The sequence below is a fragment of the Calidris pugnax genome, unplaced genomic scaffold (genome assembly GCF_001431845.1).
Source record: "Calidris pugnax isolate Ruff unplaced genomic scaffold, ASM143184v1 scaffold50, whole genome shotgun sequence".
In the NCBI taxonomy this organism is placed as follows: Eukaryota; Metazoa; Chordata; class Aves; order Charadriiformes; family Scolopacidae; genus Calidris; species Calidris pugnax.
Window position 1 is genome coordinate 973143 of NW_015090780.1, and position 9577 is coordinate 982719.

At 52.9% G+C, this 9577-nt stretch overlaps 1 protein-coding gene across 1 annotated transcript in view; it reads left to right on the forward strand.

Annotated features, from left to right (window-relative positions):
* Positions 1–7923, forward strand: part of STK35 (serine/threonine kinase 35) — an 18829-nt gene extending 10906 nt beyond the window's left edge. Inside the window, exon 3 of the mRNA XM_014954810.1 lies at positions 4966–7923. The gene's annotated coding sequence lies outside the window, so the exon portion shown is untranslated. The remainder of the gene's footprint in view (positions 1–4965) is intronic.
* The last annotated feature ends 1654 nt before the right edge of the window (positions 7924–9577 follow it).

Consider the following 9577-nt stretch of genomic DNA (forward strand, 5'->3'; position numbering starts at 1 on the left):
GACGGAGCCAGCCGTGAGTCGGCACCGATCGGTGACACAGCTGCAGCAGAGATGGATGCACTTGTATAACACAACCCAGCACACGTTGCTTGGCCCAGATAGGAGCCCCGGCGCCAGCCATATGTTCACCACAAACCCCGAGCATTGCAGTCTGTGCAAGTGGGGGAGAATTCCTCTGGCTTGTTTGTGGGGCAGCAGAATATTTGGTGTGCTTTTTTACAGGGTTTTACTAATGCGTCTGTGTATTGGTGCATTCAAATCAGCCTGCCTCTGGCTGTTATTAAATGCAGATCTCAAATCGGAAACCCGCTTGAGAAGCTTAAAATGGGATTTAGAGCAGGGCCTGAATCTGAATTCTGCTCTCAGGTAATTTAAGTTGACCGAGAAACCCAAGTAACCTCTTCCAATTTTATTGTGGTGCTGGCATGTCACCTATAGGGCTGCTGGGTCATACAGTGGGTTCTTCTTCCCCAGGACAGCTTCAGACCCTGCTCAGCCTTGGTTCATGTCATAACCTGAAAAGCTGTAACCCTCCATGACCCAGGCAAGCAGATTTTTGCTTATTCTTTGGTGCGTCACTGACCTCTTCTCATTTTGCTTCGTGTCCCAGCAGCTCTGCCTTTAGTTCTGCTACAGATGCTGCATGAATGTGTCAGTCCACAGGCTTCGTGCTCTGTTACCCTTCCGAAATGTAGACATTGAATGTCAGTTCTCAGCCAGGAAGGTGTTTCTGGCTGGGTTTCTGCTGGGGTAGAGGCAAACCTGCTTATCTCCATGCTCCCTTCACCAGTGCTGGTGGCCCCAGGGCAGTAGGTCCAGCGAAGGTGGGCAGCATTTCCCTGGGCAAAACAAAGGTCTTCCCTTTCTTATTTGAACCCTGTGCTTCCCTGTCTTCTGCAGCAGGAGTTATCTAAATCCAAACTGTTCCCAAAAGCATGCCTTTTGGGCAAAGAGGACAAAAGCCTTTCTAATACAACTGGGGAGTGGCTGGATTGTGCTGGGTACCTGCTGATGGTCTCTTGTTTGCCGGGTGATAGCCCAGGACTAATGAGTATTTCACCCCTCCTTGTCAGCACAGAAGATTGGGATCACTCTTCTCTCTCCTCCTTTCCTGCAACTTGAACATCTTATGTTTTTTTCTGCGTGTCTTGTAGCTGCCTTGTGAATTCCCCAGGGCAGGTGGGTGTCCTGCAGCGGACACCGCTTTGGTGGGACCTTCTAATGCTGGGGGTTTGTGCAGTGATTGAGCAATTTCTTGAGGCAAGTCATTAAAGAGCGAGGTGCAGTGAGAGCACGTGGCTGTTTGCTGGTTCCTGGAGTGGCACCAGTGAGATTGGCTGCAGAAACAAGGTAGTTACAGGGGGAGCAAGTGGTAGAATCACCCACCACCTACAGTTTTATAATTAAGAAAATTTGTCACTTTAATTCCCATAGGACATCAAACTGCAATGGTTGTGGTTGATGTAGAAGGCAGCTTGTTCTGGTAGATCATATTCCATGATATTCTCACTGTGAATAAAACAGGAGGTCTGATTTTGGGGTGGATGCTGAAGGTGAATGGCAGGAATCTGTGCAGGTGGTGTGGTGCAGACTGCAGCATCTCGGGGGCCAGAAGGTGTCTGACAGCCAAGGCCAGCCTGGTTCACTCCAGCACTCCTCCTCCACCTCCTCCTCCTCCTCCTCCTCTCTCACTGGTTTTGATCATTCCAGTTTCAGCTGGAAGTAACTGTTTGCATTTGCATTGTTCTCCTCTTTGTGTTTTCACAATGCGAGGGGAGGTGATGCTGAACAAGCTCTTCTGCTCTGCCTGATGGTGTCTGTCCCCAGCGAGAGAGCTCGCTGGTGCTGTGCCCACTCCTGAGCACCACTAACAAACTGCTGTCCTGCCGAATTTCACAGCTGGAGGATGGGGGTTGGATGCACATCAGCAGTGTCTGTGCTGGGGAGCTGTCAGCGAGCGGGGCCATCGCTGCATCGAGTTAGGTCTTGTCTGTTAGTACTGCTCAACTCAAACTTGACCATGGGGTAAGAAGTGCCCTGACCCCGCTGGCCAGCAGTGGGTGAGCGAGTCAAGTCAAGGAAAAGGATAGTGGGTTCATTTCTGAACGTTGGTTTTATCTTCAGACTGGTTTCAGTGTGGTTTGTGAATCTTGGCACAGTCAAAACAAGCCATGGGACAGTAAAAGCAAGGTCAGTTCCTCCTCTTGGCTGTAGCAGCGGGTGCAGAGGTGTCACCACTCTGCAGTGGTGACATCTTTTGGGCAGCTGTGACTCTACCTGAAGAGAAGCAAAGCCCTGAGGATGAACTGGATCACGTCACCTCTGGCCAGATGTGTTAGTCTTTTTGTTTCCTCCCTGTTGCCCTGCTCTCCCTCCTGGGGGAGGCCACTGCAGTTGGATTTAAGGGACTTCCCAAGGAGTGTGTCACAAATGTACGTACAGAGCACGAGGAGGAACTTAGGAGATAAAGCAGGCTCTCAGCCCCCTTCCCTTGTACCCTGTGCTCCCACGCAGGGGTAGGTGATGTGATTAACACGAGAAGGTGCTGGGTTATCTCTCCCTCCCCTGTGCTGAGTCCTCTGCTGCCACGCAGACCTCATTGCCACCTCCCATCTCTGCCGTGACCCACGCATTAGTGTCATCTTCCTTAGGTGCTGGGATGAGGACTCCATGGGCTGCTGGTTCATATCCTGCTGATGCCGAATGAACATTCGAGCTGATTAAAACTATAAGTGGCATCAGTGGAGGGATTAAAAGCTCTCCAACAAGCCCCCGAAACAACGTGCGTCAATGGAGGGAGCTCTCCTGTCTCAGAGCTGTGAGCTCGGGGCCGCCTTCCCTGAAAACGCTCCTACTCCAGGGAAGCTCAAGCAGAAACGCTGCCCTACTTGTTAATGAAGCTGCACCACAGGAGAAATCTTCCAGAAAATTCCTCGCGCCATTGCCCCCGACCCCATGTCTGGGTGCCTCTCGCGAGCTTTGCCTTCTCAAACAGAAAGGCTTTTTTTTTTTTTCTTTTTAATGATTGCAGCCTGCAAAGGCAACATCTCCCAGTTAACCTCTCCTGAAAAAGCAGTGTGCCCATGGCCCTGGCTTCTGCTTGGAGCAGCGGAGACCAGAGACAGCCTCTTCCTTCAGAAATGTGTTCCTCGGGCAGGGATTTCTTTAATGAGATTTCCTAGGGCTAAGGGATTTGAGTGATTTACTGGGCAGTGGCAGTTTTTCTTCAGCAGGTCCCTCGTGCTGCTCCATCACTCAGGGTCTCTGCAGAGCCCCTTGCCCGTTCCCAGTTGGGGGAGGACCTGGCTGTACCCCCGAGATGGCTCTGCCCCTGCTGAAGGGGGCAGCTAAATCCATACCTCCCCAGAACCCCCCTAATTTCCAACTGCCTGAGCTCAGAGCTCAAGTTTGGGGGAAAAATTAAACTGCTGTGAACTTCTGGAAAATTCCCACCTGTGGGTAGCACGAGGGGTGATGAAGTGAAGCAGGGTTCTCCCCTTGGAGTGAAGGTTTGTGTGTGTTTTGGTGACTTCCAGCCCCGTCCCCCACTGCAGGAAGCCCCTGAGGAGCCAGTGGGCAGAGCTGGCAGTGGTGGGGGGACCCCCAGGTCCCTCCATCAGGCAGATGGGTCCCAGCTTTCATCGAAGCACAGCCCCTGGCCTCAGCTCTGCCAGTCCCTCCTCTGAAGGCTGTGACACCCTCGGTGATATATGTCTAACACAGAAGTGACATCTCGTGCACATGTGCTGTTCCCCTGCTGGGTCTGGCCCTGCTGCTGGATGGGATGGGATGTCCACAAGGAATTTGCTGGATTGGAAACAAACTGGGAGGAAAATGTTGGTGATTTATGTACGGAGTTGAGCATTTCTGCATCCCTGAGCTCAGAGGGCAGAAGGATGCAGGGCCAGGGCTGTGGAGGAATCGGTGCAGCATCCTTGGTGCTTCAGGGGCCATGGGGGATGCTGTACGTTGGAGCAGGGACCGGTGCAGCAAAGATTTGCCTGTTTTTCCCTGAAATCCTGGCACGGAGCATCCTCATCTCAAGTGCAGGACGTGGCATGGCCGTGCTGTGAACCCATCCTGCTCTGCTTTCAGTTGCACTGCAATGGATTTTACCTGCCTCTTCCAGAGCCACTTGAGAAGCCCGAGCTGCTGCTGACGCACGGGGCGAGCAGCGCAGGGTGTCCTTGGTGTCACAGCTTGTTCCACCTTTCCTGGTGGAGGAGCGGGAGCCAGCGCACACCAACACATCACGTGGACCCTCAAGGCCAGGCTGTGCTGTGGAAATGCTCATCCTCCTTCCAGCCAGGCTGTTGCTGCAGTGAGCCCTGCGGGATGGGGCTGCTAGTGGTGTGTGGTCAGCTTGAACCCCAGCTGACCCATCCCAGCTCAGCCCACACACTGGGGTGGCTGGAAGTGTCCTGGCCTTGGCAGGGTACTCTGTACAGGGCTGTCTGTGTCACTCCTGAGAAAGAAATGACTGTGAACCAACCCAGTCCAGTGCCTGGATTGGTACCAAAAGAACTGTGAAGGGAAGAGATGTGGGAACGCTCATCTCAGACTAACTGGAACCAGTGGGGAGGCTGTGGACTGAGTGTCCTCTCCGTGGTGGTGTCTTCCAGCCCCTCCATCCAGCACCAGTCTGGGTAGCATTACACCTTCCACCCAGTGCAGTCGTTTGTAGGCATTGCTGTTTGCAGTCATTCTATGGGGCTGTGTGACAAGAAGGTGTGCGCTCACCTCAAGTTCTCCCAGACCCTCAATTAACGCTTTAATTAAGGCTTGGGAATGAAAAGAGAGCTGCAGCAAGCACACTGCACCCCAGTGATCCTGCTTGCTTTACCTGCCTGCAGTCTGGGTTGGGTGGCAGAGGGAGGGCTGGCAGGATGTTGTCACAACGAGGTTACTGGGACAAAACTGCTGACGTACCTGACCTCTCTTTCTCCTCTCTTGTTTTTCTTGCAGGTTTATTTACCAGGGACCCATGATCTCCATTATTTTCGTGCAACGAGGGAAGGCAAAGATAAGGGAAGATGATGATACAGAAGACCCCTGGTCTGCAGGATCTCTGGCAATGTGAAATCTTTGGGTGTTACTTTGTTTTGTTGGGAAGAGGGGTTCTGGCAGTGTGGGAGGGGGCTGCAGGGGTCTGTGGAAGAGCACAAGCTGGCAGCTGTCACACTCACAAAACTTTTCAACAAGATCCAGAGCGTGGAGCTGCCCTTTGCCCAGCCCTCCCTGTGTCTCCTGTGCTGCCATTTGACTCAGTAGGTGTTTTTAGAGAAGATCTGGCTCCATAAGGAGGTGGGGATTCACAGCCCAGCAGCAAGGTGTGCTACCAGGCACCAGCTGGGCACAATTTTGGGTTTGAAGGTATTGCTTTTGCCTAAGGGAAACGGGAGCAAAGTGATTGCTGGTTTTGCATCGGGCGTGCAATGCTTTAGAAAGAGTGAGTCTCTCGGACCAAGCGACTAAATAATTTCATAGCCAGGCAGCTTCTGAGTAGGTGGATGCTGCCCAGGCTGTGAGCAGTTGACATTAGGATAAAGTAGGATAAACAAGCTAGAAAGCCATTCAGTGAGGCAGGTCTGCTGCTGCCAAGGACAGACCTTCATTCTCCCCAAGGTGGATTTCACTCGTGGCATTTGTTACAGTCTCTAATGCAGAGGGTAACAGGGAGCCCATAGGTACATTTCTGGGTGGACATTGTCTGCGTACGAAAGCAACAGAAAGCAGTCCACTACTCTGAGCCATTTAATGCCAGACTTCAGTTGTTAGGAACAAAACTTGGGAGAGGAGGAGGAGGTTTGGCCTAAATGGCTCACAGGCTGGATTCTAGCCTCCTGTGAAACACTTTTCCCCGCTAGATAACTATCTTCAGGAAGCAAAAGGCAATGCTGCTGTTTGGGTTTGGTTACAGTACAGCTCAGGTAAGAAGATTGGAACCTCAGGCTGAGCAGTTAATACTCTATTTCCTTGCCTGTATTTAGAGCAACACTAATATTCCAGGGCTGACCCCGTGTTGATGGTCTTTAGACTTTGCCCACTGTAAATGCAATGTAAAGCACCACCTCTTCTCCACCCTGCAAGTTCTGAACCAACTATAAAACACTTCTCATCAGGCTCAATCACGCGGCAGCGGTTTGGGGAGCTCACGAGCTGCCTGGATGCTCAGCCCTTACCGTGCTCAGAGCTGCCCAGGGCCACAGGGTCCCTCCGAGCCCCTTGTCCCTGGCTGTGGGAGCTGCAGGCTGCAGCTTTCCGGTGTCACCACTGACACTTCAGGTTCTGAACTGACACAGCACCTCTTTGTATTTACTCCGTGTATTTTGCTGACCTCAGAGGAGTGAATGGAAATGCAGGGAATTCAGCTGGGCTAAGGCAGAGCTAAAGCAGGGAAAAGAGGGAGGGGTATCTTTTTTTTTTTCTTTTTTTTTTCTTTTTTTTTTTCTTTTTTTTTCTTCCATTTTTTCCAGGAAACAAAGCTAAGGCTGTTGCTGCAGGAAGGCCAGGTCACTTTTAGGAGGACGATGCCAGGAGGCTCCAGCCCATCAGTCTGTGACTTGGGGAGGTTCGGACAGCACAAATTCAGCGCCAAGCCCCTGTTCCCATGCTGCTTTTTCTGTTTGTTCTTAGGGATGCTTCTGTGGGCTGTGGCCAGCCACAGCCAGACCATGACTGTAGAGGCTCCTTCCAGGCTGGTTACTGGGGTTTGAGCAGTTTGGGTTTGGTTAGCAGGCTCTGTGCACTCACAGAGTACTCTCGGGGGCTGTGAGCAGCACTTTGGCTGCTCTCATTTCTCTCTAATTAGCAGCAGATCCCTGCGGTGGCCGTGCTGAGGAGCTGCAGAGGGGTTTCTCCCCCAGCTCCTGCGTCCCTCAGGAAGGATAAGAGCTCAACCCTGTAGTTCACAAGTACAGTGTTAGTGCCCTGATCACTGGACCATCCTTCCCCCACCTGACAGAGCCTTTGCTCCTGACTGTTATGACCTAACCCTGGCTTGAACCAGTGCAGTGAGAGGGCTTTACCCTCCCAGCCCTGCTGATGTGGCTTCCCCTGCTGGAAGGGCCCCTCACCAGGCATTACATCCCAGTTGAAGGGACCTTTCCACTTGTGGAAACCAAGGTGGAAGGTGGTGAGTGGGTTTCTCACTGGGACCACTGCTTCCAGCTGGCTGCCTCTCTGGGGACAGGGGGGAGCCTGGTAGCATCCTGGGAGGGTCCAGCCCTCTTGGTCCACTGCTGGTTCAGGCCATCTTCAAACCACACGTCTCCACCTCAGCTTTTTGCATTGCAATTGTGTTTTTAAAGCAGCTTGATGTTAGTGAGCTAGACCGTAGTGCCTTACTTTAGGATTTAGCAAACACTTCCAAGGACGAGTCCGAGGGCTGGTAGCCTTCGACCACTGTGGATGCTTCCCTGATTAGTTTGTTCTTTTAAGAGCATTTCTCCCTGGTTATTTTGCTGCTGTTTGTGCTCGACTCCCCAGACTATACGGGAACCTGCCTTGTGTTTACAGCTCCCAGCATCTCTCCTCCCAGTTACTTTGGCCCAGACCAGCACTCCCTCTAGAACAAGGTGGGAACGGCTCAAACCTGCATGTGCTGTGGGATGGAGGATGTTCAGGCTTTTTTTTTTTTATTATTCCCAGATGGGTCTGTCGGGCATCTCCTGCCCAACTCCTGCAGGCTGAGCTTCTCCCTCCCCTGTAGATGTTTTTGGCATTAGGATGCGCCGCTGGGAAAACTCAAGCTAAAGAAAGCAGGACCAAACCTGCAGCCCGTTGCCCAGCCCGGGGCCAGGCTGTCTCCATCTCTTCCTGGCCTCAGTGAAGCTGAGCATCCAGGTGCTGGGGAGAACTGGTCAGAGTGGTGGGAGCCAAGCACCCTTTGGTGAAACCCCGCTGCCCTCTGAGCTTGTGGGGCCACAGCCGTTGCCTGTGCCGGGGCAGGGGGGGGGGTGTGATTGTATGAAACTGTTTACTTCTGACTACGCTGTTTACAAGAGGGATGTGGGGTGGGTGGGGGGAACAAGCCAAGCCTCAGGAGGATTGGGAAACGTGTTATCTGCACCAGCCTGCAGCAAGGCTGACACCGCCGGCATCGCGCCGGTGTCACGGGGATCTCCCGACCGGCTTCGGTCCACGGGGAGGAGAGAGCAGAGGTGGCTCTAGCCTAGAGGGGTTAGATTAGCTTCCTCCTTGTCCCTTTGCTGCTGTGTTTGAGGTTCAGCAGTGCTAGTGACAGATAAGAGTTACCCCTGTGGTCTTCCTTTACTCCTCAGGACCCAGCTCCTTCACATATCAGAGGCTCCCAGAGCCTTTCTGGAGCAATAAGACTTAAAAACAAGCATTACCATCGTCGTGGAAATCCTCCGTTGTGTGCGTTGTATGTCTCCTCCGTATGCAGTACCGAGTCTGGGTCTAAGCCTGCCAAGCCTCACGGGGCAACTGCTTCGGGGCACAAACTGGGATGCGTTTCCCTGCTCTTTCTGCGGGTCACAAGAGCAGGGAAACCCATTGCTGCTTCATTACCCCAGGTGTGCACTGCCCAAGCCTCACACTACAGCTCACTGGGGTGAAGGGGGTGCTCCTGGTCCCCTTTTGGTGACACTGCTGTGGCACAGACGGGGAGGTTCTAAGCCCCTCCTGTGCTGCAGAAGAAGGCTGTGTGCTCTGCCCCAGCTCCTCGCAGCCTCCCATCCCATCAGCCAGGCTGAGGAGGTCCAAGGCTCGGCAGAGGGGCAGCATCCGGAGAGGAGAGCCCCTGGATCTCTTGGCAGTGGGATCTGGGTGATGCTCATGCTGCTGGTCCCTCGATACCATCACTGGGGGGGGGGGGGGGGGGGCTAGCAGCTCGTCTGCTGCTCAGCTGGTTACTGGCCACGTCCCAGCACGTGGCCCTTTGTGTCCAAAAGCATTTCACAATTCAGAGCAGGGTGGTGGGGTGGTGGGTATGGCTGGAAGGGAAATGCAGGGAGCAGCTCTCTTCCAGCTGCAACCTGACAATTCCTTTATTTTCTGCAGCCTGCCCAAGTGCTTTTAGCTCTGAGGGTGATGTCCAGAGCTCACAGGGACCACAGGGGGGTTCTTGGTGTCCCCGTGCTGGCAGTTGCCCAGCCCACCCTGGGCCCTTCAGCTCGCTCAACCAACAAAACCCAGCAGCTTTGCAGAAGCAAGCCCCTTCCCTGCCACGCCGGGGGGGGCACGGGGGCTGCAGCAGTGCTGGGTGAGCCCCAGGACAGGGACACCCCGTCCCAGCCCTGCTCCAGGCTCCCCCCGCTCCATGCAGCCCCGTGCTGAGCTAGCGAGAGCAGAAGGCTTAAACCCAGACTCCAAACTAAAGATAATGATATTAGTAAATGAATCTGTATTTTTCTTTTTTTTTTTTTTTTTTTTTTTTTTTTTTTTTTTTTTTTTTTTTTTTTTTTTTTGCACAGAAGCTGGTAATCTAGGACCTATGTGTGAACAAGTTTATATAAATATTTTTTGTACTTGGTTTACTTGGGTTGGTATGAGACGTTCTATTTAAATTCTTTGAACACTGTGGATACCCTGATGTGTATGAGTGGCAGAGGCT